The sequence below is a fragment of the Herpailurus yagouaroundi genome, unplaced genomic scaffold (assembly GCF_014898765.1).
Source record: "Herpailurus yagouaroundi ecotype Mexico unplaced genomic scaffold, PumYag 100, whole genome shotgun sequence".
In the NCBI taxonomy this organism is placed as follows: Eukaryota; Metazoa; Chordata; class Mammalia; order Carnivora; family Felidae; genus Herpailurus; species Herpailurus yagouaroundi.
In genome coordinates, this window is record NW_024412391.1 from 64,613,063 (window position 1) to 64,639,696 (window position 26,634).

At 37.7% G+C, this 26,634-nt stretch overlaps 1 long non-coding RNA gene and 1 other non-coding gene across 3 annotated transcripts in view; both read left to right on the plus strand.

Moving 5' to 3' along the window:
• The window catches only part of LOC121028740 (uncharacterized), a 163,488-nt gene that overhangs the window by 134,880 nt on the left and 1,974 nt on the right, over nt 1-26,634 (plus strand). Inside the window, exon 4 of one of the 2 annotated variants that reach the window (XR_005789413.1) lies at nt 24,036-24,791. The exons of the other annotated variant lie outside the window; for it this stretch is intronic. This is a non-coding gene — a long non-coding RNA (uncharacterized LOC121028740). Of the gene's footprint in view, nt 1-24,035; nt 24,792-26,634 lie in introns of those variants that run through there. 2 annotated transcript variants of the gene reach the window in all.
• LOC121029053 (U6 spliceosomal RNA) lies at nt 23,918-24,026 on the plus strand. The gene has a single exon (XR_005789560.1). It is a non-coding gene; the product is annotated as a U6 spliceosomal RNA (small nuclear RNA).

The following is a 26,634-nucleotide window of genomic DNA, read 5'->3' on the forward strand; positions in this document are numbered from 1 at the left end:
AAAGGATTTAACGATCATAGTAACTAGATAAAACTGATGCTTATGTATGTTTGCCTGCTTTGTCTCCTTGAACATGTCCCAAACTGCATATGTAATCCAAATCAGGTACTGCTACAGGCATACATTTTCAGTTCAGTAGATCATTTACAAACTTAATATCACTTAAAGCTTTCTAAAGTATTTTACATATTAGCTTACTTTATTAGATACACTTACTTTCAGTGGAACTAGATATTTTTATTATTGAAGTATAATTAACATAGAGCGTTATGTTAGTTTCAGTTTCAGTTTCAGTTAGTTTCAACATACTGATTCTACAATTCTATACATTACTAATGCTCACTGCAATAAGGGTAATCATCATTTGTCACCATACAGCATTATTACAATTATTATTGACTATATTTCCTATGTTGCCCTTTTCATCTTTGTGACTTATATATTTTATAACGAGAAGTTTGTACTTCTCAATCCCCTTTATCTATTTTACCCATTCCCTCACCCATCTGTTTTATTGTTTGTTCATTTGTTTTGTTTCTTAGATTCCACATATAAGTGAAATCACATGGTATGTGTCGTCTTTGTCTTATTTCACTAGGTTCAGCCATATTGCTGCAAATGACAAGATTTCATTCTTTTCTATGGCTCCATAATATTTTCTATGGCTCCATCTATCAATGGACATTTTAGGTTACTTCCATATCTTAGTAACTATAATGTTGCAATAAATATAAAGGTGCATATATCTTTTCAAATTAGTGTTTCTGTTTTCTTGGGTAAATACCCAGTAGTGGAATTACTAGATCATATGGTAGTTCTATTTTTAGTTTTTTGAGGAAACTCTACACTGTTTTACACAGTGGCTGCACTGATTTCCATTCCCACCAAAAGTGTATGAGGGTTCCCTTTTCTCCATATCCACACCAGCACTTGTTATTTCTTGTCTCTCTGATACTAGCCATTCTGACGGGTGTAAGATAATATCTCATTGTGGTTTTGATCTGCATTTCCCTGGTCATTAGTGATACTGAACACTTTTTCATGTGTCCATTGGCCATCTGTATGTCCTCTTTGAAAAAAATGTCTACTCAGGTTCTCTGCTCATTTAAAAAAAATTTTTTTTAATGTTTATTCATTCTTGAGGGAGAGAGCATGAGTAGGAAAGGGGGAGAAAGAGAGGGAGAGAGAGAGAATCCCAAAGCGGGTTTCACACTGTCAGCATAGATTCCAATGTATAGGGCTTGAACTCACAAACTGCAAGATCATGACCTGAGCCGAAGCCAGATCCTCAACTGACTGAGCAACCCAGGCACTCCTCTGCCCATTTTTTAATTAGATTTGTTGGGGGTTTTTGTGTGTTGAGTTATGTAAATTTTTTTAATGTATTTTGGATGTTAACCCCTTATTACATAAGGGGTTTGAAAATATCTTCTCCCATTCACTAAGGTTGCCTTTTAGTTTTGTTGATGGTTTCCTTTCCTGTGCAAAAGTTTTCATTTTTGTGTAGTCTTAATAGTTTATTTTTACTTCTGTTTCTTTTGCCTGATGAGACACATCCATAAAAATGTTGCTAAGGGCAATGTCCATTGCCTATGTTTTCTTTTAGGAGCTTTATGGTATTAGGTCTCACATTTAGGCATTTATTCCATTTTGGGTTTATATTGTGTATGGTGTAAAAAAGTGACCCAGTTTCATTCTTTTGGATGTAGCTGTCCAGTTTTCCCAACACCATTTATTGAAAAGATTGTCTTTTCCCCATTGTATATTCTTGCCTCTTTTGTCATAGATTAATTGGCCAGATAGCCATGGAGTTTATTCTGGGCAACAGGGTAGAGATATTCTGTTCCACTGATCCATGTTTCTATTTTTGTACCAGTACTGTACTGTTTTGATTACTATAGCTTTGCAGTATATCTTGAAATCTGCAACTGTGATGCCTCCAGTTTTGTCTTTCCAAGATTGATTTGGCTATTGAGGTCTTCATGGCTCCATGTAAATTTTAGGATTATTAGTTCTAGTTCTGTGAAGAGTGTTATAGAGCTTGCATTTGAATCTGTAGATTGCTTTGGGTAGTATGAACATTTTAACTATATTAATTCCTCCAATCCATGAGCATGGTGTATCTTTCCATTTCTTTGTGCTGTCTTCAATTTATTTCATCAGTGTATTATAGTTTTCAGAATATAAGTCTTTCACTTGCTTGGTTACATTTATTGGTAGATAATTTATTTCTTTTGGTGCAATTGTAAATGGGATCGTTTTCTTAATTTCTCTACTACTTTGTTACTAGTGTATAGAAGCACAACAGATTTCTGAATAATGGTTTTGTATCCTGCAACTTAACTGTATTCATTTGTTAATTCTAATAGTTTTTTTGTGGCATGTTTAGGGTTTTCTATATATAGTATCATGTCATCTGCAAATAGCGACAGTTTTATTTCCTCCTTAACAATTTGATGCCTGTTTTTTTTTTTTTTTCTTATCTGATTATTTCAGCTAGAACTTGCAGTACTATGTTGAATAAAAGTGGTGAGAGTGGACATCCTTCTCTTGTTCTAATCTTACAGGAAAAATTTTTCACCACTGAGTACAATGTTAGCTTTGAGTTTTTCATAAATGGTCTTTATTATATTGAGGTACGTTCCCTCTAAACCCACTATGTTGACAGTTTTTATCATGAACAGATTTCGAATTTTGTCAAATGCATTTCTGCATCTATTGAGATTATTATATGGTTTTTATCCTTCCTCTTGTTAATATGATGTATCACATGGATTGATTTGCAAATATTGAACCATACTTGTATCCCTGGAATGGAATAAATCCCACATGATTGTGGTGAATCATCCTTTTAATGTATTGTTGAATTTGATTTGCTTATATTTGTTGAGGACTTCTGTATCTATGTTCATTAGAGATATTGGGTTGCACTTTTTAAATTTTTTAATGTTTATTAAACATTTATTTCTCTTAATGTTTTTTAATTCATTTTTTAGACAGAGAGAGACAGAGTGCAAGCAGAGGAGGGAAAAAGAGAAAGGGAGACACAGAATCTGAATCAGGCTGCAGGCTCCGAGCTGTCAACACAGAGCCTGACATGGGGCTCTAACTCATGAACCTCAAGAACATGACCTGAGTTGAAGTTGGACACTCAACTGGCTGAGCCACCCAGGCGCCTGCACTTTTCTTTTTTTATCATGTTTTTGTCTGGTTTTGGTATCAGAGCAATACTGGTCTCATAGGGTAAATTTGGAGGTTTTCCTTCCTCTTCTATTTTTAAGAATAGTTTGAGAAGAATAAACATTAGCTCTTCTTTAAATGTTTGGTAGAATTCACCTGTGAAGCCGTCCGGTTTTGGACTTTTGTTTGTTGGGAGTTTTTAAATTACCAGTTTAGGGGCACCTGGGTGGTTCATTTGGTTAAGCATCTGACTCTTGGTTTCAGCTCAGGTCATGACTTCATGGTTTCATGAGTTCGAGCCCCACATCAGGCTCCGTGCTGACAGTGTGGAGCCTGCTCTGCTTCTACCCCACTCGCGCTGTCTCTGTCTCTCTCAAAAATGAATTAAAAAAATTTTTTAATAATATAAATAAATTACCAGTTCAATTTCATTACTAGTAGTAAGTCTGTTCAAATTTTCAATAATCATTTTCAATAATTTTCAATAAGCAGCCGACTTTGGCTCAGTTCATGATCTTGCTGTTCCTGAGTTCAGGCCCTGCATCAGGCTCTGTGCTGACAGCTCAGAGCCTGGAGCCTGCCTTATATTCTGTGTCTGCCTCTCTCCCTCTGCCCCTTCCCCACTCATGCATGCACACTCTCTCTCAAAAATAAAAAACATTAAAAAATATTTTTTTAGGGGCACCTGGGTGGCTCAGTCAGTTGAGGGTCCAACTTCAGCTCAGGTCATTATCTCATGGTCCGTCAGTCTGTGAGTTCGAGCCCTGCGTTGGGCTCTGTGCTTACAGCTCAGAGTCAGGAGCCTGCCTCGGATTCTGTGTCTCCCTCTCTCTCTGCCCCTCCCTCACTCACACTCTGTCTCTCTCTGTCTCTCTCTCTCTCTCAAAAATAAATAAACATTAAAAAAAATTCAGACTTTCTATTTCTTCCTGACTCAGTTTTGGAAGATTGTATTCTTCTAGGAAATATATCCATTTCTTCTAGGTTGTCCAATCTGTTGGCACATAATTTTTCATAATATTCTCTAATAATCCTTTGTATTTCTGTAATATGGATTGTTATTTCTTCGCCTTCATTTCTTATTTTATTTATTTGAGTCCTCTTTCTTCTTTTTTTTTTTTTTTTTTTTTGAGAGAGAGAGCATCAAAATCAAGAATCAGACACCTAGACGCCTCAGCCACCGAGGTGCACCATCTCTCTCTTTTTTCTTATTAAGTGTGGCTAAAGGTTTATCAATTTTGTTTATCTTTTCAAATAATCAGTTCTTGGTTTCATGATATTGATTGTTTGCTTGTTTCTTAGTCTCTATTTCATGTATATTCATTCTAATCTTTATTATTTCCTTTCTTCCACTAGCTTTGAGCTTTGTTTGCTCTTCATTTTCTAGTTCTTTAGGTGTAAACTTTGGTTGTTTAGTTGAGATTTTTCTTGTTTCTTGAGATAGAACTGTATCACTATAAACTTCCTTCTTAGAACTGCTTTTGCTGCATCCCAAATATTTTGGAGCATTGTGTTTTCATTTTCATTTGTCTTCGTGTATTTTTGGATTTCTTCCTTGATTTCTTTCTTGACACACTGGTTGTTTAGTAGCATGTTGTTTAGCTTCCATGTGTTTGCAAATTTTTTAGTTTTTTCCTTGTAATTAATTTCCAGTCTCATACCATTATGTCAAAAAATATGTTTGATATGATTTCAGTTTTCTTAAATGTATTGAGACTTGTTTCATGGCCTGCCATGTGATCTATCTTGGGAGAATGTGGATCTAGACTTGTGTAATAACAATCAGGCATAATTTAGAGGTTTCTCAACACAATAAACTTTCCTTGCCCAAACTATGAACCTTATGCTTCCCCAAATTCTTTCTGAATTTTATCCTCTAGAACAGGTTCTTTACAGAAAAAAATCTTTTTCTGCTAAATTTATTTATTTTGTTTGTGGGTTTTTGCCCAAACCTTAAAAAACCATTTCTGCCTTGCCAGTTCATGAGACCAAATGTATCAAAATATTTCTTTCCTCTGCTTCTGTGCTCCTAGAAAAATTAAATTAAATAACTATTTATTGGTTCAATTAAAATTTTGATGGGGCCTTACACTTAACCAAATACACTTCTATTCTCTTTACATAGCTCCCAGTTATTCTCCATGGCTTCTCTCTTAGACTGAAGTAATGATGGAACCTCTTGCTTCAGAAAAAATACAATCCACATTGCCTCCAATCAACTCCAGACTTCTGTACTATTAGTTACTCTCTCTTCCCTCTTGAAATTCTCACTTTGTTCTATTCCTTCAGGCTATAAACCGACTTAAGTTTCTCTGAATCTAAAACTTTTTAGATGACTACATAGATATAACATAAGAAGAGGAGTGCGTGGGTGGCTCAGTTGGTCAAGCAGCTGACTCTTGATGTCAGCTCAGGTCTTGATCTCAAGGTTGTGAGTTCAGTCCCACATGGGACTCCATGCTGGACAGAAAGCCTACTTAAAAAAAGAGAGACAGAGAAAGAGAGAGGGGGAAATAAAACAAGAAGTAAGTCTTGTTTCTTCTGTGCATTCTCTGTCAACCAACAACCCTTTCTCTTATTTTTTAACTGGCTTATTAAAAGGGTAATCTATACAGACCATTTAATGTCCAATGAATTCTTAAAATCTGATTTCTTCCTTATAATTCTACACAAATAATCTTGGCCCTCTTTCTCACTAATCTTTCTATTGAATTTGACCTGGTTGAATGCTCCCCAGTGTTGGGAGGGTGCCTTGATTTCTTTCTGGCTTTATGTTTTCATGTGAAGCAAAGACCACTAGGGTAGTACTTTCTTTGCTCTCCTAGGGAAGGAGTGAATTTTTTGATTGATGAGTTTGGGAGAAGGAGCAGAGTTTGCTTTCTCCATAACAGGGAATGACTTCAATAAAATGTAATAAATCCATATGATGCTTCCTCAGCATCTACTTGCATGAGAGCACCACACATTCTTTCTTGCCTTCTCCTTGCTGTAAGTGGAGGTGTTAACTTACTGACATTGGAAAACTAGACAGTTCTGTTAGCTAAGCAGGCTTGCTAACAGCAATATCTGGTTCTGATTTCTATTTGCCTTTCTCCATTAGTGCCAAAGTCATAGGGTAGATAGGTGTTTTTTTATTGGCCCTTCTCCCTCAACTTCAAAACCACCCTCTTTAGCCTCCTCTTATGACTTTCATGTCTTCTCCCTTTGCACATATCTATAGGTGCTATTTTGCAGGACAAATTACGTTGCATCCTTAATATTTTTCTAATTATTAAAGTATTTCTTGTTATAGAAATGTTTTAAATAAAAAATTATGAAAATAAATGTAAAAATTTATAAACTTAGAACCCAGAGATGTCCACCTTTAACATTTTGGAAGCTTTCCATCTAGTCTTCTTTTTCTAAGTGTATAATAAAAAATTATATATATATTTTCAATGTTAGGATCAAACTTTATATACTTTTGTATTCTGGTTATTTTTTAAGTTTGCAGTGAATATTTTTCTATGTCATTAAATATTCTTGTAAAATATGATTTTTGGTGCCTGCATAATATTCCATCATAATTCATTTAAACCATTTTCTATTATTGAACAATGTTCCCTTTTTTTTTCTGTTAAATACAGTAGCTATTATCTGTTCATGTTTATTACATGCCAAGAACTATCTTATGTCTTTTTACAAAGGTTGCCTCATTATTTATTCAAACAATCCAATGAGGAGGTGATGTTATCACTGTTTTACAGAAGAGGAAATTGAGGTTCAAACACTTGATCAACACAAACAGCTGACTGTTTGCCACAAAGGCAGAGTATAATCCCTGTTTCTTCTGACACCAGTACCTATGCTTGGAATCACCTCTCTATACACCATCTCTAAACAGTGATGTGATGAACATCCTAGCACATCAATGATTATAATCTTAATCTTTTCGAACACTTTTCAGTCACACAAGTCCATCCTTTTCATTGTAAACAATCAGAATATCAGATAAGCACATACTTTTCAAAAGATTCACCCCTACATCACACAATCGTCAAAAACAAAGTCAAGAGGAATTAAGAAGTAAATATTTTTAAATTTTTTAAATGTTTATTTATTTTTGAGAGAGAGAGAGAGACAGAGCATGAGTGGGGCAGGGGCAGAGAGAGAGGGAGATAGAATCTGAAGCAGGCTCCAGGCTCCAAGCTTCAGCACAGAGCCTGACACGGGGCTCAAACTCACAAACCGTGAGATCATGATGAGTTGGCGTCGCACACTTAACCCACTGAGCCACCCAGGCACCCAAGAAGTAAATATTTTAAATATATACAAAATGTGGAAGATAATATGGGAAAATATATTTGTAAATTTAACATTAAATGAGATATAATCTCTAGATGCAATAAAGGAAAGGACTAACAGAACTATAGAAAAATTTAACTCTATTAAAAAGTATATACCAATCAGTGGACACAGCTTGGATTAGGCTGCCCAGTGCTTAATTACCCCCATTTAAGCAACAGCTGATTCCTATTTGGCCACCTACCCTTACCCTACTCTTACCTATTATTTTTCCAATGCAGTTGATTCCACCCCTGGTTCCAGGGTGGTCAGGTGATCTGTTCCTAGTAATAAAAGCAACACAGTTACCTAGCAGTGATTAAGAAATGGACAGAAAATCCAAGTCAGAAATATCAAAGCCAAATTCAGTTGCTGGCTCTGGGAGAAGTAGATCTTCCCTCTTCCACTGGACTTGGTGTTGGGATGATGTGAGCTGGGAAATGCAAAGTCAAACCTGAGAGCAAAGCTATCACAATTTAAGGTAGAATGCAAACTCCATAGAGACAGGGATTTTTGTCTGTTTGGTTCACTCAGTGATGGAATTTTAGTTCCTAGAATATTGGTTGTACAAATTAGGCACTTAAATATCAGTTAAATGAATGAATAAACTGAGAGAGAAAGAAGTTAAGTCTTGATGACATGATTGAAATCCTGATTCCAGTTCTAACTGGCACCAGTCCATCCCTGAGTTTTTAGATATATTAACAATATATTTCCATTTTTACTTAAACCAGTTTCAGTTGACTTTTCTGTCATTTGCAACTTGCTGTGGTCTGAATATTTGTGTGCCTGCTAAAATGCATATGTTGAATTCCTAACCCCCAAAGGTGATAGTAGTAGTTAAGTGTGGTCTTTGAGAGGTGATTGGGTCAGAATGGTGGAGCCAGTGTGCATGGGAATAGTACTTTCATAAAAGAGATGCCATTTATCATTGCTGTTTTTAATATCAATATTAATTTACATTTGCCCATTTATTTACTCTCCCATTTCTCTTACTGTCATTTCTACATCTCTGCTTCCATCTGTTATTATCTTGGCTTTTTTTTTTTCTCTCTCTCTCTCTCTCTTTAGTGTAAGGCAGCTGGTGGCACATTCTCTCAATTTTTGTCTGAAAATTAATTTACTTCATTTTTATTTTTAAAAGATATTTTCAGGGGCACCTGCATGGCTCAGTCGGTTGAGTGTCCCACTCTTGACTTTGGCTCAGGTCATGATCTCACAGTTCCTGAGATTGAGCCCCAAAGTCAGGTTCTGTGCCAGAGATTGCATGCAGCCTTCTTGGAATTCTCTCTCTCCCTCTCTCTGCCCCTCCCTGCTTGCACACTCCCTATCTCAAAGAAGGAATGAATGAATGAATGAATGAACGAGTAAATAAATAAATAAATAAATAAATAAATAAACTTTAAAGGATATTTTCACTGGGCATAGAATTCTAGACTGGCATTTTCTCCCCAACACTTTGAAGACATCATTCCATATATTTTCTGTAGTTCAATGTTTCTGTTGAGAATTCAACTATCATAATTTTTGTTCCTTTAAGTAGTTACTTTCTGCCACCTCTGACTGCTAAGATTTTTTTTCTTGAGAGAGAGAGGGAAAGAGACAGGGAGCGTGCCTGTGCAAGCAATGGGGAGGAAAGGGTAGAGAGAGAGGGAGAGAAAATCCCAAGTAGGTGCTGATGTGGAGCTTGATCCCACGAACCATGAGATCATGACCTGAGCCAAAATCAAGAGTTGGGTGCTCAAACTGACTGAGCCACCCAGGCACCCCTGACTGCTAAGATATTTTAAATTGCCTTTTATTTTCAAAGTTTTACTAAGATGGACCTAGGTATCGTTTTCTAAGGATTTATCCTGCTGTCATTCTGATACTTTCTTGAATAATGTTCATTGGTTTTGAACATTTTCAGACATTATTTCTTCCTGGTTGCTTCTGCCCCACTCTCTTGCTAGTCTCCTTCTGGAAGTTAGATATTTTCACTCTATCTCCTGTATTTCTTATTCCGATATTTTTTATATTCCATTCTTTTTTACTCCATGCTCTGTTTTGGATTTTTTCACCTATCTACCTTCTAGTTCTTTATTATTTACTTCAACTGTGTGCAATCTAAGGTTATTAATAAAAATAAATAAAGGGAACAATAGAGATCCCACAGAGCAAGAAAAATATCCAATGGGAAAAGGACCATCTCTTCAATTAATGGTGTTGGAAAAACTGGACAGCAACATGCAAAAGAATGAAACTGGACCACTTTCTTACACCACACACACAAATAAATTCAAAATGGATGAAAGACCTCCATGTGAGATAGGAAACTATCAAAATTCTAGAGAAGGACACAAGCAGTAACCTCTTTGACATCGATTGTAGCAACTTCTTACTAGGCATGTCTCCTGAGACAAGGAAAACAAAAGCAAAAATAAACTATTGGGACTTCATCAAAATAAAATCTTCTGCACGGTGAAGGAAACAATCAATAAAACTAAAAGGCAACCTTAGGAATGGGAGAAGGTATTTGCAAATGACATATTTGATAAAAGGGTTAGTATCCAAAATAAATAAAGAACTTATAAAAACTCAACACCCAAAAACCAAATAATACAGCTTTAAAACGGGCAGAAGACATGAGAAGACATTTTTCTCAAAGAAAACATACAGATGGCTAACAGACACATGAAAAGATGCTCAACATCACTCATCATCAGGGAAATACGAATCCAAACTACAATGAGATTTCACCTCACACCTGTCAGAATGGCTAAAATTAACGATACAGGAAACAACAGGTATTGGCTGATGGGGATGCAGAGAAAGGAGAACCCTCTTGCACTATTGGTGGGAATGCAAACTGGTGCAGCCACTCTGGAAAACAGTGTGGAGGTTCCTCAAAAAGTAAAAAATAGAGGGGTACCTGGGTGGCTCAGTCTGTTGAGCATCCAGCTTCAGCTCAGGACATGATCTCACAGTTCCTAATTTTGAGCCCTGCATCCTTGCTGCAGTCATTTCAGAGCCTGCCTCAGATCTGTCCCCCTCTCTCTGCCCCTTCCGTACTTGCGCTCTCTGTCTCAAAAATAAATAAATCTTTAAAAAAAAAGTTAAAAATAGAGCTACCTTGAAGCACCTGGGTGGCTCAGTCGGTGGTGTCCGAATCTTGATTTCAGCCCAGGTCATGATCTCACAGTTTGCAGGATCAAGTCCCACATTAGACTCTGCCATGATAGTGCAGAACCTGCTTGGGATTCTCTGTCTCCCTCTCTCTCTGCCCCTCCCCTGCTTGCTCTCTCTCTCTCTCTCTGTCTCTCTCTCTGTCTCTCTCAAAAATTAATAAATAAGCATTAGAAAAAAAAGAGCTACCTTATGATCCAGCAATTGCACTATGAGGTATTTACACCAAAGATACAAAAATACTGATCCGAAGGGATACATGCACCCCAATGTTTATAGCAGCATTATCAATAATAGCCAAACTATGAAAAGAGCCCAAATGTCTACCAACTGATGAATGGATAAAAAATATGTGGTATATATATACAATGGAATATTACTCAGCCATCAGAAAGAATGAAATCTTACCATTTGCAACAATGTGGATAGAACTAGGATGTATTATGCTAAACAAAATAAGTCAGAAAAAGACAAATACCATATGATTTCACTTACATGTGGAATTTAAGAAACAAAACAAATAAACATAGGGGAATAAAAGAGAAGCAAACCAAGAAACAGACTCTTAAATATAGAGAACAAACTGATGGTTGCTGAAGGGGAAGTGGGGGTGGGGGGATGAGCTAAATGGATGATGGGGATTAAGAAGGGGTTTTGTTATGATGAGCACTGGGTGTTAAAAGTAAGTGATGAATCACTATTCTACACCTGACACTACTATTACCCTGCATGTTAACCAACTGGAATTGAAATAAAAATTTGAAGAAAGAGGGGCACCTGGGTGGCTCAGTTGTTAAGCATCTGACTCTTGATTTCGGCTCGGGTCATGATCTCACAGTTCATGAGTTTGAGTCCCACATTGGGTTCTGTGCTGACAGTGCAGAGCCTCCTTGCGATTTTGTCTCTCTCTGCACCTCTCCCCTTGCACACACTGTCTCTCTCTCAAAAATATATAAATGTTAAAAAAAAATTGGAGAAAAAAATAAAGCATGGAAAGTTCTAAAAAAAAAAAAAAAAATAGGAGAGAGAGATCTCACTTCCAGCCCCTTCTGCCCTATGAAGATACAAGGAGAAGTTTGTGACCCAGAAGAGAGCCCTCACCTGACCATGCTGGTACCCGATCTCAGACTTTCAGCCTCCAGAACTGTCAGCAATAGATTTGTTTTTTATAAGCTACTCAGTCTATGGGTTTTTTAATAGCAGCCCAAACAGACTAAAAAAGAAAATTAGTCCAAAGATGGGAGTTGCTGCTTTAACGAATACCTAAAAATGTGCAAGCAGCTTTAGAACTGGATAATGGGCAGAGGCTGAAAGAGTTTTGAGGTGCATGCCAGAGAAAGCCTACACTGCTATGAATGGACTGTAAAGAGCAAGTTTGGCAACAGCTCAGATGAGGAAAGCTGTAGAGAAAGCCTCCATCTTCTTAGAGAATACCTAAGTGGTTGTTAGCAGCATGTTGGTAGAAACACGGATAATAGAGGTCATCCTGTTGAGGTCTCAGACAGAAATGAGGAACATGTTGTGTTAACTTGAGGAAAGGCCATCCTTGTTATACAGTGGATAAGAGCTTAACTCATTGTGTTCTTGTCCTCATGTTTTGTGGAAGGTAGAATTTGTAAGCAATGAAAAGTAGATATTTGACTGAAGAAATTTGTAAGCAAAGTTTCGAAGGAGCAGCCTGGTTTCTTTTGAATGTATATAGTAAAATTCGAAAAGAGAGAAACAATTTAAAGGTGGAATTATTAATCAAAAAGAATGCAAAAATTAAATTGGAGAATTCTCAGCCTATCTGTGTATAAAGAAATAAGAAAGCTTGTTTGGGAGAGAACACAAGGAGTGGGGCCAAATTTGATAAGGAAATTAGTCTGGATTGACCAACTCAACAGAAAATAAGAGTTATTCATCAAGACAATGGGTAGATTGGTGGGCCTTCCAAAGAGAAGCCAGGACCTATTGTTCAAGACAATGGAAGAATCACCCAAAGGCAGTTCCAGACTGGCCCTACCTCCACAGGTCCAGAGTTCAAGGGCCCCAGGGCAGATCTATTTCAAAGCCTCACAGTGCAGGATGTGCTCCCCCAAAAGCACGAGCCACACCCCTTAGCCTCCAGGTGCTGTGCAAGGAGGCCAAGGCAATTGTCACAATGGAGGGGAGAGGCAGTAAACCTTGGCAGAGCCCCTCCAGAGATCAGAGTACATTAGCCTGAGCAGGGTGAAAGGCAAGGCCAGGTAAGAATCACAGGATTGAGACCTGTTTCAAATAGCTGCATAGCACCAACATTAAATTCATGAATCATTCAGTTGATTGCACAATTTTATCACACAAGTTACTCAACACAATAAAGTTAGAAGGGAATTAATGAACCACTCCAAAGAGGATACAAGAAGGAGGCATCACAGTGTGAGCAGAGAGGCACCGGTCCCATTGTTGTTCCTATAACAAGTGTTGGCCTGGACTGCTGTTAGGTGGCCTTCTGCGCCTGCCAGAGTCTCTGGCAGCTCCTGTGTGGAAAGCCTGTGAACATAACACAGCACAGAAGGTCGGTCAGCCCTCTGGCCGCTGCTAGACAGCTCCTTCTTTTAAGGGTCCACTGAGCTGGGTGTAACGGTCTGCCCGATGGTCTTTGCCATATCAGCTCAGTCCACTAGGTCTCACCCAAGTCTCTGTATGGACCTTTCTTAATAAGTTTTACTTATCTATCAGTCACACAGCTTATCTACAGAGGCACACTCAAAGTCCTACATCTCACGTTGACAACTGTTATGGGAGTTCACATTGGCCACTGTGACTCCATCTTGTCTTACTCTGACTTAGCTTATTCTCTATCTTCTATGACTAGGAATCACATATAAAGTATTTCACGCCATGACACAGCCACTAGCCATTAGCCAGTGGGAACATGGATATCTCCACCTAGATTTGGAAGGATGGGGTCTCCCAGAGCAGTGGGCTCAGGAGGGGGAGGGGCCACTTCAGAGAGATCTGACTAGGGCAATGACCATCTGAGTCCTAGGGCAATGACCCCTGCCCCCGAGAGAGGCATGGGACCCCAATCCATGAGAGCTGCTGTATGGGCTGCACCCAGCAAAGCTGTGGGAGCAAAACCACCTGGAGTCTCGGGGGCCCCAACTTTCACCCCAGTTTGTCGAGAAGGTGGGACCTCTGCCCCATTGGGGTTTAAGATTTTGGACTTGCTGAGAAACTATTACCCATATCTTCTTTCCTATTTCTCCCTTTTGGAATGGAAATGTCTGTCCCATGCCTGTCCCTCCTTTGAAGCACATAATTTATTTGATTTCACAAGTTCATAGCTGGAGAGCAATTTGCCTAAACATGAGTGTCTCACCCATATCTAATTCAGATGATATTTAGATGAGACTTTGGACTTAGGCTTTTGAGTTGATGCTGGAACAAGACTTTTGGGGCTATTGGGGTGCAATGAATGTATTCTGCATATGAGGACATAAATTTGGGGGACCTAGGGGTGAAATGCTGTAGTCTGAATGTTTGGGTCCCCTCCAAACTCAAATGTGGAAATCCTAATCTCCAAAGATAAAAGTATTAAGAGACTGGGCCTTTGGGAAGTGATTAATTCATGAAGGTAAAGCCCTCATGAATGCATTTCACATCCTTAAAAAAGAGGCTCCAGAGAGATCGTTTGCCCCTTCCTGCAAGGGAGGACACACTGAAAGCTGCCACCTATGAACCAGGAACCCTCACCTGGCCATGCTGGAACTTTGATCTTGGACTTTCCAGCTTCCAGAACTGTGAGAAATAAACTTTTGTTGTTTAGAAGCCACCCAGTCTGTGGTATTTTGTTACAGCAGCTGAACAGACTAAGATACAACTAATAGAGTCTTATAAACAGATATAGCCAAGTTCAAAGTTAAATGATAAAGAGCAGATGAAACACTTGCTACAAACATAACAGACATAACAGCACATAAAGTATTTCTTCAAATCAATTAAGACAACTATCTAATAGAAAAAATATGCAAAGGAAATAAGCAAGCAATTTATAGAAGTAATACAAATGAAGCATGTGAAAAAAAGTTCAACATCACTACTAACCTAGTAAATATAAGCTAAAACAACAGTGTGATGTAATTTTGCAAATATAACTGGCAAACTTTTAAAAGATTGACAAGGTCTAATATTAAGATTGTGAGCAAACTGTCTCTTCTGTGCTGTTGGCACAAGAGTAAACTAGTGAAGCCTTTTTTAGAAAACAACATGGCAATATCTATCACAATTCTAGACGTGCATACCCTTCAATCCAGGATTTCTATGTCTAAGTATCAGAGTCCTTGAGAAGCATCTGCATCCAGTATATGACCAGAGACAAGTACAAAGGCATTTACTACAGCATTGTTTGTAATAGCCAAAAATCAAGAATGGTCAAATAAATGACAGTAGACTTCTTTGCATCATTTAAAAAGGTTGAGGGGCACATGGGTGGCTCAGTCGACTAAGTTTCTGACTCTTGATTTCCACTCAAGTCACACTCTCATAGTTTATGAGTTCAAGCCCTGTACAAACAGCACAGAGCCTGCTTGGGATTCTCTCCCTCTCCCTTCTCTCTCTGCTCCTCCCCTGTACTTGCTTGTGTACTCTCTCTCTTTCTCAAAATAAATAAACTAAAATTAAATTAAATTAAATTAAAAAGTTGAAGTAGAGCTTTATATACTGCTTGGAAAGATCTCTAAAATATGTATATAAAATAAAAACATAACTACAAAATAATATGTATAAGCAGAAATATCCTATTTATATAATAAAAAGTATTTATGTGGGTAAATATACATACCTATATTGAGAAAAATCAGGAATGATGCACATCAATTCTCAACAGAGTTGATTAACATCTATGAGCATCGAGATAGGGACAAAGTGAGATGTTAACTTCTTACCCTATACTCCTAGAGGAAACCTCTGTTAATATCACTTTATTCTTCAAGACCCTTTCTAAGCACTTATTACCCAAATATCACCAGGCTTCAAAGTACTAGGGTTTTTTGTTGGCTTGTTACTACCATGTGAAAAAATGTAAGAACATGGGAAGGAGTTGCCCTTGTGCAGTTGCCCTTGCCCCAGGGCCACGTGTGCTGCTGGAGTCGCTCACCCTCACACAGTTCTGTTCAAGTTTCAGCAGCGCACAGTACAATCCTGGCTCCCCATTTGAACTACATTCAAATGTAGTGCTTCACTGTGCTTCACTCAGGCCGGTATCTCCACTCCAGTGTCACCTCCTCAGCAACTTTTGGGACCTATGCTCATCCTTCCCCTGAAAGTGGACAGGCATATGGCTATTCTTCCTGGGTTAGGCTCTCTTGGGGGGTTTCCATCACAGGGTGCCTTGGGCCCTAAAGTGTTACAGCTCTTTTTAGCTTCACACATAACACATCCTTTCTCCCACCAGGGTGCATCTCAGAGAGAATAGCTAGGTGGTCACTTTGAAATTAACAAAAGCACTAAAGACTCAGAGTTACTTTTGGAGGAATTTATCATGCAGATACTCATGCATAGGTAAGAAATGACTTTTGTGCAAAGTTATTCTCTGTAGCATTGTTTGTAATAGCCAAAGATTAGAAACAACCCAAATGTTGATCAAAAGTAACTGGTTAAATAAATGATAATATGTCTATATCATAGAACATTAAACAACTGTAAAAAAGAATGAAGAAGCTTTCATTATACCAATAGGAAAAGAAGCCCAAGATAAACATACAAACAAAAAACAAGGTGCAGAATGGTATGTAAAATATGCTGCCTTTGGGAGCAAATGAAGAAAAATAAGAATCTATTTGATTTTGCTTGTATATGCTTGAACAAACTGTGGAAATTTATGTAGGAAATTAAGGACAGTGCTTACCAATGGTAGAGACTGGGTAAGAATTGGTTAGATGAATGACAAGAATGGTGGGGAGACATTTTACTGTATATCATTAATATTTTTTGGTTTTTAAACCATATTTATGTTTATTCAGCCTTCAGATTTTCTTTTCTTAAAGTCAAGTCCTTGCCACGAACCTACGTAAGAAAAATCCTTGCAAGTTGGCTTTCTGGCCCCAATCCATGTTATATTTTCATTTTGTTTTTCTTCTCCCCAGAGGTTCCTCTAGGAATTTTTTTATTTAATCAATGTAAATGGTTATGGGACAGATAGAGCACAGGCCTTTTCAATCTGATCTCCCCTTGCTCGGGATAAACTCTGTTTTACACACTGAATAGAATAGAGTGTAAATAGAGTATATAACGACATATGCGTACATAATAACATGTATCATGTTTGCATAAATGAATACTCTTTGGGTTACAAATACCAGAAATTCAACTCAAACTCTTATAATAATCCTGAGATTCCCCATGCACACTAAGGGCATGAAAGCACTTAATAAAATTCCTAACTTCCAGGGTTGATGGAAATATGAAATAAATTAATGCAGAGATAAAGAGCTTGGTCATGCAGCTACTTCATAGTAAATAGAAAATAAATGTTAGTTATTGTTATCATTTGTGGTCATATTAAAGCATAATACTCATTCTTTTGTGCCACATGTCTGAGTATTGTTTATAAATGTGCAGGATCTATTATACAAGTTACAAAATAAGTCGTAGGTTTTAGGGTTGGTCTTTTACTTGCACACACAAATTTTTATATGGAAAGACAAAAAAAAGTCCACGGTAAATTTTGAAAAATTTTAAATGGTTAAACAAATTTAATTCAAACTTCCAAGTGTAATTGAGACCTAGAGTATAGGAAAACGCCAAGCAGGAGAAAATAGGGGATTCCGAATGGTGCCTGATAAACACTCATTCAAGATCTCAAATACTCACACAGGGGGAAAGATGAATGATTTGATTGGGCAGCAGTTATTGTTAAAGGAAAATAAAGTGGAAGAAACTGAAATATTTAGGTACCTATCAAGAAGTGATGAAAGCCAGCTGTGGAAAAAGATTCTGTAAGGGAGTTTCTGTATTACAAAGGAAATAGCTGCACAATGTCAAGAAGGGAATCAGTGAGATACAAAGCAAGGAAACCCACTGCAATAAGATGCCATATTCACAAAAGTATTATTCACACATAATCTCAACATTTTCTCCCTACTGTGCTGTGGTTTAAAAATTTTGCTTCATTACTCATGAATTTACCTCCAAACATTTGTGGCTCTATCTCATTAATTTTAATATTTGTCTTCTAAAATATTTTTATATTTGTCTCTTGGGATCCCAGGAATGTACTGTGGTATGTCTCTTGTTCCACAGGTTGTATTTATTAGTTGAGATGGGAATGGAAAGTGGAATGTCTGTGGTAATTTTCAGAAGATAATATGTCAGTGCTAAAATCTGAATGTCTAGAATGTCTAGATTCCTACACATTTGTGACAACCATAAATCAATGATTTTGAATTATTCTTAATGTATATTTAAATATCGAATAGCTTTTATATACTGGAAGATAGGCCTATTGGCATCACCTTTCTTGTAATAAATATGATCATGGTGATGGTGTTGATGATAGCAAACTAAAATTTTCTGTTTTTAAAAAATATTTTGAGGTTTAGCTATAAGAAGTCCACTGAAACGTTTTGCTGTTAAGATATGTAACAACTAGAATATGAAACTAACTGTACATGTAGCCACAGTTGATGTTTGTGCTCCTTGAAACTTCAAGTGTTTTGAAGCAGTATTGTGGACTGGAAAACCATAATAAGTGCCCTGAAACTAGCTCATTTTAGACATTCATCAACAACATTTTGATGGTTAATTTTATGTGTCAACTTGAATGGGCCACAGGGTGCCCAGATATTTTGTTAAAAATTATTTCTGGGGCGCCTGGGTGGCTCAGTTGGTTAAGCGTCTGACTTTGGTTCAGGTCATGATCTCACCATTCGTGAGTTCAAGCCCTGCATCAGGCTCTGTGGCGACAGCTTGGAGCCTGGAGCCTGCTTCGGATTCTGTGTCTCCCTCTCTCTCTGACCCTCCCCCACTTGCACTCTGTCTCTGTCTCTCTCTGTCAAAAATAAATAAACATTAAAAAGTTTGAAAAAAAACATTTTTTTCTGGGTGCATCTGTGAGGGTATCTCTGGATAAGACTCACATTTGAATTGGTAGACTGAATAAAGCTGATGGCCTTCCCCATTGTGGGTGGGCCTCATCCAATCTGTTGAAGACATAAATAGAATAAAAAGTTAGGAAAGGATTATTTCTCTCTTCCTGTCTTTGAGCTAAAACATTTGTTTTCCCCTGCCTTTGGATTCAGACTTGGGATGGAACTTATACCATTGGCTCTGCTGGTTCTTGGACTCAGACCAGAACTATATGCCATAGTTACAATAACTTAAAACTCATAATAACTCTCTTTTGCATGTGTGTGTGTTTGTGTGTTGTATATTTTTTTTTTCTCCAGTTGGTTCTGTTTTGTTTCTCTGGATAACCTTGACAAATACAAATATAAAATGCTCTATTAGGTCTTAAAATCAGGCTAGACAACATGAAGGAACAGACGGTCTTGCAAGATTTCCAGGACTTCCTGTGTTCAGTTAAGGCAGCAATGCCACGAGATGAGCCTTTCTTGTTTATTTTTGTACTTCCACTTCCTGTCAAGTGCTCTTAACCAGTGAATTCAGAGGTGCATGAACATTTAAATAAACTCAAAGAGTGCATAATTATGTGTTTAGTATTTCTCCTCCGCCCCCACCAATAATTTCAATTTCTTTAGAAATTTCTGTAATCGATTGGCAGAATTTTTATTTTAATTCAAAGATGAACACCATTACCTCTCTCACTTCTCTAAGGGCACATGTAAAGGTAGTGTTCTTTCTTGGGTAATAACTATAGTGACAAAAATTGTAACACCACCTATCAGTTTGTTATGGCTTATACCAGTGTTTCTCAAAATTCTGGTCCCAGACCAGCAGTGTCAGCATTACATGAGAATTTATCAGAAATGTAAATTCTTAAGGTCTATCTACTCCAGACCTTCTGAACCAGAAACTGTTTAAAGTTTGAGAACCACTGGTTTATAGAATCACTTCATAGGCATTATCTCATTAAATCTTTGAAACATGAGTTTGGTACTATTATCTGTATTTTACAGAAGAAGAAAATAAGGCTTGGAGAAACTAAAAGGTCTTCCAACGACCACACCAATAAAATGCAGAGCTAAGGCTTGAACCAAGTTCTTGTGACCCAAACCAATGCTCTTTGCACAACATCGTTGTTCTCTCCTGATATAACTCGCGTATGTTCCTAACATGTACCCCCACTGCCATAAAAGACTTGGGGTACTTTACATAATAACTCCACACAGTGGAAACGTGCCTAACCTAATAGGAAAACAACAGTAAGTGGCCTTTCCATAGAGCTCCTGTGTGTTTCCTCCTATTTATGCATGGCAATGAGGCACACAGAGAAGCAGGACCTAAAAACATTTGGTTCATGTGAAAACAGTTCATTCTGTCCTACCTTGCCTCCGATGCTCCCATCAAGAGGTTTTCATGTTCTTTCTGCTCAACTCTGATGCAGTATAGTTTTGTAACAGCAGCAGAATGTAAACAACCTCAATGTCCATCAGAATGGAATGGTTAATTAAATTTTGCAGTGGTTGTAAAGCATAAGGCAACTCTATATGGACTCATAAGGAAAAGATCTCTAAGACACCTCAACAAGAGGAAAAAGTAAGGTGCAGACAGTGCGTATAGTATGCTATCATTCATGCGGTGAAATGAAGAATAACTAACACACATATATGTTTGTAAATGCAAAGAATTTCTCCAGAAGGATAAATAACTCAATAATGGTGGTTTTGTCCAGCCAAGGGAACTACGGGGAAAGGAGAGGGGAGGGGAGATGGTGATTAAGAAAGGAAAGAGGGGGAATTACTTTTCATTGTTTTGTATTGTTTGAATTCTTTTAAAGCCACAATTAAAATGGCCTATTAAATTGTATCTTTATTATACATATATATTTATTTATATTTTTTATAGATTGGAAAGGACAGCATTCCATCTGCCCTTCATAATCAATTATGTTTTCATTCCCAAGAAGCTTCTTATAATTTTAGTCTAAACTACCTCTTTATGTAAATTCCCAAATTTCATCTCATTGGGTGAAGTGGAATTAATTCTTCTTAATTAATAGGAATTAATTCCTATTTCTAGCATACTAGGAATGCTTTCTTCATCTTTCAAAAGCTGCTAAAAACTCCCCAATCTAAAATCCTCTTGCAAACCTGGGACATCTCTGAGCCTAGGGTTCTCCATCTTGATTTTTTTCTAACACAAATTGCTTTCCACCCTGGTTCCTCCAATCTCAAATCCCAACCTGCCTCATACTTTTTAAATGAGCCAATGCCCAATAGATAATTAATGAGCTGTGAAGTGCCCTCACGGCCAGGTGCCTTCTTCCTGCGAGAGAACTAACTACCCCCAACTCCTCACCCTCTACAAAAAGCAAAACGGATGAGGAAGGGAAAAAGAAAGAATAAAAGAGTTTTGATAATTACATATAAGAGCCAGCTATAATTATGCAAACCAGGATGAGCAATGGTGAGTTCATTTAGAATGGATGTTAAAAATATTGCAAATAAAGGAGGAAGAATGGCTGTTATATACTAACAAGTAAATGTGTAATTTCTGGAATGAGTAAAATTTTGAGTGATTCATAAATAAAACTTAAAAGAGTGTAGGAAGCAGGATATGGGCTAAGTAAAAAATGTTTGTATAGGGGTTGGTAATTTATTGGGAAATAACTATAACATATCACAACCTGATTCAAGTGGGGAGGAATGGGGAAAGGAAAGGGAAAAAATATATTGGGTTGGCTGAAACAGCCCTATTTTGCTAAAAGAAAATGTGGAGTTATCTTATTAACATAACTACCAATTTATATTACTAATGATTTAAATCACCTAACTAGGTACTAGAGCGTTCACAAAATAACTCAGTTTGTTAGGGCATAGAAAGTGAGAGCTCTGGAGCCAGACTCACCTCAGATTTCTGTTCCAGTTTACAGCCCAGGAGCTTAACCATGTTGACTGATTGTTAAACAATGAATAGACATTATCTGTGCAAATCCACAAGGGTAGGCAATGTAGGGGAAGAGAGAAGAGCTGGTTTTCCTTGATCCTCGCCACCCCCATGTTTCTCCAGTTCACCCTCACACCAACCTCAGCTGATTAAAAATAAGATGCTTTCTTTTGTCCTATAACTTGACAATTATGGGGAAACTCTAATAGGAAGACACTCTACAGAAACACTATGGTTCTGGGGACTAAGGGAATTTTTAGTGTAGCTTTTAAGTTGGTTTTTAGCATAAATTTGTTAAGTGACTTCAGTTACCTTCTATTTGACTTTCTCTTTTCTAATTGATGAGGCTAATAAATTATCATAAAAATAATAACTCCAGGCTGTGGGATGTTACATATTTATTGGCATGCCAATGCTATAAGTAAGCATTGTTATTGGCATGCCAATGCCATTGGCATGACATGGCTCACTCTTTCCCTTTTAATTCAGCACTCTCTGAGGCTCAGCTTCCCACAAATCAAGATTGCTTTCTACTAACTTAGTGTGATCTGTCTCTATGACTGAGATTTTTCAATGATCTATGCAGGCGGTAGTCATTATAGGTGAATATTCATAGTATATTAATAGGGATTTAAAAATGTATCTTATATAGCTATTCAAAACAAAAGACTAATAAAGACTTAGGGGCATGACAGATGATTTAACAAACATTTATTTGGTACCTATTGTGTTCTGGGCACTGTGCTAACCATTTGGATGGCAATGATGAATAAGATGAGGTCCCTGCTTTGACATACTCTCAGTCTAATGGAAGAAATGGAAAGTACACATACAATTTCAATATAATAGTGCTGTAATAGAGTACATGAATAGAAAATCGTGGCAGGACAGAGGACCACTAATGCTGCCTGAGGCATTCAGCTAAGGCTTTCTGTTTCATCTTGAGGACAAGGTGAGCATCTTTGGCATAGCAGGAAAGGTGAACATGGCTTTAGAAGAGCTAGTAGCCCAGTAAGGGAGAGAGAGTAACAGAAAAATAGCTGTAAGACAATGAGGGAAGGACTTTAGTGGAAGCAGACATAAAATGCTATGGAACCCCAACATAAGAATTAGTTTTGTGACAGCAGTGGGAATGGGGTGGAGGCTGCGGTCAGCAAAGATGAGTGTAATAGAAAGGAGGTGACACTGCAACTCCACATAAAAGTAGAATCGAGATTTGCCAGACAGAAGAGGAGAGAAGAAACATGAGCATTCCAGGGAAAAGGAGCACCTTGATCTTAACTATGAAGGCACAAATGAGGAACATTCTGGAGTGTGTAAAGGCATATGGCGGTGGGAGACCAGAGAGTAATTAGAAAATCAGACTTGGCTATATTCTGAAGGGAATCTTATGCTGCACAAAGGAGGTTGGGCTAAAGTATATCCTGTAGGCAGATGGAAATTGAAGAAAGTTTTTGATCCTGGTAGTGACGTGATCAGATCTAGTTGTATAAATATGACTAAGGAAAAGCTGTATAAATATGACTAAGGTCACCTGGATGTGACCTTCCAGGTGTGAGGTGATGAGCTCTGATCTAGACTGAAGCAGTGGAATGAAAAATGAAGGGGCAGGAGAAGGTTTCTCAAGAGGTAGAACTGAAAGGAAGTAAGGAATTTAGAGGAAGGTCACAGTTCACTCTGGGAGAATGACAGGGGTTTTTTTTTTGGCTGAGCTAGGGAGAAAGGGAGAAGACATTTCTGTGAACAAATTGTAGGCACAGTGTCATTTCAATTCTTCACCAGATGTTGAATTTTTAGGTGCTTCAAAGGGAATTCCCTTGAGTAGTTGGAGATACAGATCTACTGATGGAGGAGAAATCAAGCCAAAGCATGAGATTGCCTAAGAGTGAGGGGGACTAGCAGAAGGAGAAGAAACAAGTGAGAAAGAAACCCTAGGGAACCCCAACTTCTAAGGGCTGGACCGAGGGGCAAAAAAATAAGGGAAGAGGCAAAACACTTAGAAGGATACATGAGGATGACCAGGAGAGGAAGTGAGGCAGAACTTGGAAGAGAAGAAGACTTTCCGTCTGGAGATAGTAACAGTTAGTGGCAAATGGAGAAGAGAGGCTAGTAGGATAGTGTCCATGGAGTGGTAACTCAATGTTCTTACCCACCTTGGTGACAGCAGTAGGATGGGGGCAGAAATCCGATGGCAGTGAATTAAAAAGAGAATAGGACCATGCTCCCTTTGGCAGCACCTATACTAAAATTGGAATGATTAACAGAGAAGATTAGCATGGCCCCAGCGCAAGGATGACCCACAAATTCATGAAGCATTCCATACTTTTGTCTTCCAGAGGAGCAGTTCCAGGAGGCCAAGCTTCTTGCGTGCATCACTTCAAGCCCAGGCCAGTGTGGCTGAGTAGATGGCTAAGTGCCCAAGGAGCTAGAGTTTTATCTGAGGAAAACCAAAGCCTGAAAAGGCAAATAAATCTTCCTCCCTCCTGTCTTCGGTCATGTAAAAGAGGTGTTTATTATTCAAAAAAAAAAGAAAAAAGAAAAGAAAAAGAAAAAAAAAGAGAATAGGACCTAATGAATAGAAGAAGTCATGTAGCCTTCTTTCTTGAGAATTTGATGATGAAAAGGTGAAATGTAAGGCATTAGCCCAGAAAAAAAGGAAGTTGAGCTAAAGAAAGAGTAGTTGTTTTTGTCACTGTTTTTTATTTCTTTAACATCTGGTGGAGTCTCGAGCACATGTGTGTACCCAGAAGAGAAAGGGTACATGAGAGGAGGGGAGATAACTGAGGAAGCCAGATTCTGGGGGCTCAGGGTGAAAGCCAAGGCTTGGAAAGTGGCGGAAGATTTTCTTCTGGGATAATAAGGAAGAAGGAAGCATATGTTGAAGCCGAGAGAAGTCTGAAGATGGTGAAGAAGGCCACATCAGTGAGTTTATCCCTGACGATCTTTTTTTTTTTTTTTGACAAGGCAGCTGGCGAGGAAATCTCTGAAGGTGAAAAGAGCGTGAATATACTGAGAGAGGATGTTGTTAATAAACACCAGTGTCTTGTTGTTAATAAACACCATTGTCTTAATAAACACGTTTAAACACATTGCTTCAGTTTCTCCAGTGAGTTCATTAAAGTCTTATCTCAAGAAAGGTAGTCAAAAATGACTATGGGAAATTCAGACCACAAACTTCTAGATACAGAAGAATCTACATAGAGCAGGACTAATACTGGGCTTACATAGCTTTGCTTGGGGTTCCACAAATTCTTTTGATAATGCTTCCTTTAAGCAACTTCAAGACAAATTTTGGGTGTAAGATTTACATTTTATTTGGAGTAAAATATTCTAGTACTTGGTATCCTACCAAAAATAAAAAATATAAAAAGGCACAACAACCAAACCTGGACTTCGCCTTAGTATGGGAAACATCATAAGCCTGGGAAAGAATTGATGTGTCTCTCCAGCCATTTTAGAAACTCAAACTACTGATTATCAGGTCTGGTGTGTGCTGCATGGTTGCCCTGAACAAATGAGCTTCAGACACGACCATAAAAGAGAGACATCAGACTAGACAAACTATCATTTAGAAAGAATTAAGACAGCCATATTGTATGCTAACCATCAGCTCATCTATGGCTGTTCTGGTGTCACTACTCTCCAGAGGCTACTTAATCTCATTGAGACAAGACAGCCAGCCTAATTGATACAGAAAATGAAAGCCCTTTGATCTCATATCAAACAGAGTCAGACTAAGAGAAGGATCCAGCAGGCAAGATGACTGTCTTCCAAAGGAGAATTAACACTGCAGGCAGGAAAGTGGGAAAGTGGTAATATCTTACTTTGGAATTTCATGGACTTGGTTGACTTAAATAATGACTGAAAAGTAATAAATTCATCTCAATGAATGAATGGGGTGTGTGTGCTCTTACTGATAAAGCGCTAAGAAATCTTTCAAATTATCAACATTTTCAGTTAAGTGTTATAGTACTGATGAAAAGCACAATAGAAGCATAATAAATGTAAGAACACCTGCCTCTGGGCACTTAGCTCTACAGGACAGGTGTTTGCCAATGTCAACCTTTACTGATAGGATCTGCTGCCCCTACTAAATAACTTCCTTGGAAGAGGTTTATTATATTATGATTTAAATAGCATTCACTAAGCTTTGTGAACAAATTAGGTAGCTACCCATGCAAAGTACCTGGCTTTGCAATAATCAGAATATCTATGAATATACTAATATGTCTGTAAAGTTATCAGAACACTTATTTGTGTGTCAGGAAACTCATAAAAATTGGTGTTCTCTATTCTAATGCAAAAAGTACACATTTCAACGATCATATCAGTTGTATTTTACATACTTAATATAATGGTGGTTTTGAAAACCAGCCCAAGACTATGCTTATATAAGTAGGATTAACTAAATTATGGTATTTAGAAAGAAAAAAAAGGATTACTACAGTGTTTTCCTTTCAGATACAGGGGATTACTCTGAAAAATAACATACTCTCTAGTTTAGTTGGTTCTGCCAACTGGATCTTATTCTTGATATATGTAAAAAGCCTCGAGTATCTGATATTTGGGAAAGTGTATCCTCCCAGTATTTGACATTTTTAAAGCTGAGAAACCATGAAAAAATACTATAAAAGAAGTGTTAGAAAGGAATCAAGACAGAATATAAAATAACATCTTTTTCTTACCCAAGACAGTATCCGTAATGATGAATAATCAAATCAACAACAACAAAATAACATGTATTTGAATGAACCTAGGAAAAAATGTGGCTGATTGCATATTATATATGGATGTCTCCAAAATAAATTCTGGCCCTCTTAGGATTTTTCTTCCAGTAATTTATAGGGCCAGACTTTAAATTTTTGGGCTGCTCAACTGTCCACTTCTTTTTTCTCCTCATTTAAAATTGACACCACTTCTCTGTTCCACCATCTT